We start from the raw sequence: 2,576 nt of genomic DNA, 5'->3' as shown, positions 1-2,576 counted from the left end.
TCGTAAGCTTTTGCTATTCATTGCTTTTTCTTGCTTCAAAAATCAATTTCATGATTTTTCAGATTATCAATAGCATTTCTCTTTGTTCATCATTCTTTCAAGAGCCAACAATTTTAACATTCATAGACAACAAGATAAAAAATATGCACTATTCAAGCATTCATTTAGAAAACAAAAAGTATTGTCACCACATCAATATAATTAAACTAAATTCAAGGATAAATTCAAAACTCATGTATTTCTTGTTCTTTTGTATTAAAAATATGTTTCATTTAAGAAAGGTGAATGATTCATGGAATTATTCATAGCTTTAAGACATAGTTACTACATACTAATGATCATGTAATAAAGACACAAACATAGATAACATAAAGCTTAAAAATCGAAAAACAGAGAAATAAGAACAAGGAATGAGTCCACCTTAGTGATGGTGCTGCTTTCTTCTTGAAGAAACAATGATGTCCTTGAGCTCTTCTATGTCTCTTCCTTGCCTTTGTTGCTCCTCCCTCATTGCTCTTTGATCTTCTCTAATTTCATGGAGAATGATGGAGTGTTCTTGATGTTCCACTTTTAATTGATCCATATTGTAACTCAAATCTTCTAGAGAAGTGTTGAGTTGTTCCCAATAATTGTTGGGAGAAAAGTGCATCCCTTGAGGCATCTCCGGGATTTCTTGGTGATCTTTTCGGCTATTTTGTAGAATTCAAGGGAGATGACTTCATGAACTTCTACTTCCTCTCCATTCATGATGCTATGAATCATGATGGCCCGATCCACAGTAACTTCTGATCGGTTACTAGTGGGGATGATGGAGTGTTGGATGAACTCCAACCATCCTCTAGCCACAGGCTTGAGGTCCAGTCTTCTTAATTGAACTGGCTTGCCTTTGGAGTCTCTTTTCCATTGAGCTCCTTCAGCACATATGTCCATAAGGACTTGGTCCAACCTTTGATCAAAGTTGACCCTTCTAGTGTGGGGGCGTGTATCTCCTTGCATCATGGGCAAGTTGAACGCCAACCTCACATTTTCCGGACTAAAATCTAAGTATTTCCCCTGAACCATTGTAAGATAATTCTTTGGATTCGGGTTTACACTTTGATCATGGTTCCTAGTGATCCATGCATTGGCATAGAACTCTTGAACCATTAAGATTTTGAGTTGTTGAATGGGGTTGGTCAGAACTTCCCAACCTTTTCTTTGGATCTCATGTCGGATCTCCGGATACTCATTTTTCTTGAGCTTGAAAGGGACCTCGGGGATCACCTTCTTCTTAGCCACAACTTCATAGAAGTGGTCTTGATGGGCTTTGGAGATGAATCTCTCCATCTCCCATGACTCGGAGGTGGAAGCTTTTGTCTTTCCTTTCTCTTTTCTAGAGATTTCTCCGGCCTTAGGTGCCATCAATGGTTTGGAAAAACAAAAAAGCTATGGTTTTACCATACCAAACTTAGAATATTGCTCGCCCTTGAGCAAGAGAAGAAAGAAGAAGAAGAAGAAGAAGAAGAAGAAGAAGAAGAAGAAGAAGAAAAAGAAGAAGAAGAAGAAGAAAATATGGAGGAAAGGGAGAAGTGTATGGTTTCGGCCAAGGTGAAGAAGAGAGGGTTGTGGTTTGTGAAAATGAAGAAGGATAGAGGGGTTTATATAGTGAAGGGAGAGGGAGTAGGTTTGGCTATTTAAGGTGGGTTTGGGTGGGAAAGAGATTTTGAATTTTGAAGGTATGTGGGATTTTTGGGGAAGAGTGGATGGATGTGAGTAGTGAAGAGGTGATGGGGAAGAGAGATTGAGGTGATTGGTGAAGGATTTTGGGGAAGGGTGTTTATTGGGTTGTGTGAAGAGGAGAGAAGGTGAGTTGAGGTAGGTGGGGATCCTGTGGGGTCTATGATAAACCCCATTTGTAGGGTTTATCTTGTGCTTGATTTAAGCGATTTTATGACCTTTTACCCACATTTATTCAATGAAATAGCATGGTTTTATAACTTCTCCCTTAATTGTGCTTAAGAGTGAAAACATGCTTTTTAGGACTTAAAATAGCTAAATCTAATTCTCCTTGATTCCATTAGATGCCTTGATATGTTTGTTAAGTGATTTAAGGTTTAGGAGGCAAAGATTGGATCAAGGGAATGAAGAAAGAAGCATGAAAAGTTGGAGAACTCATGAAGAAATGAAAGAACCGGAAAGCTGTCAAGTCGACCTCTTCGCATTTAAACGACCATAACTTGAGCTACAGAGGTCCAAATGATGCGGTTCCAGTTGGGTTAGAAAGCTAACATCCGGGGCTTCGAAATGATATAAGATTTGCCATAGTTGCTACACGTATGGTGGCGCGCACGCGCATAGTACGCGCACGCGCCGTTGCTGCCACCTAGTTCACTTAAAGCAAAACGTGGCCAGCGATTTTAGAAGCCTTGTGGGCCCAATCCAACTCATTCCTGATGCTATTTAACCCAAGGAGTGAAGAGGGAAAAGGAATTTAGTTACCATTAGTCATAGTTTAGTTTTAGAAGTAGTTTCTAGAGAGAGAAGCTCTCACTTCTCTCTAGAATTAGGATTAGGATTAGGATTAGTTCTTAGATCTA

This window comes from Arachis duranensis, chromosome 8 (genome assembly GCF_000817695.3).
Source record: "Arachis duranensis cultivar V14167 chromosome 8, aradu.V14167.gnm2.J7QH, whole genome shotgun sequence".
NCBI classification, from domain to species: Eukaryota; Viridiplantae; Streptophyta; class Magnoliopsida; order Fabales; family Fabaceae; genus Arachis; species Arachis duranensis.
The sequence above is the reverse complement of the archived record's forward strand: the minus strand, read 5'-3'. Positions refer to the sequence as shown.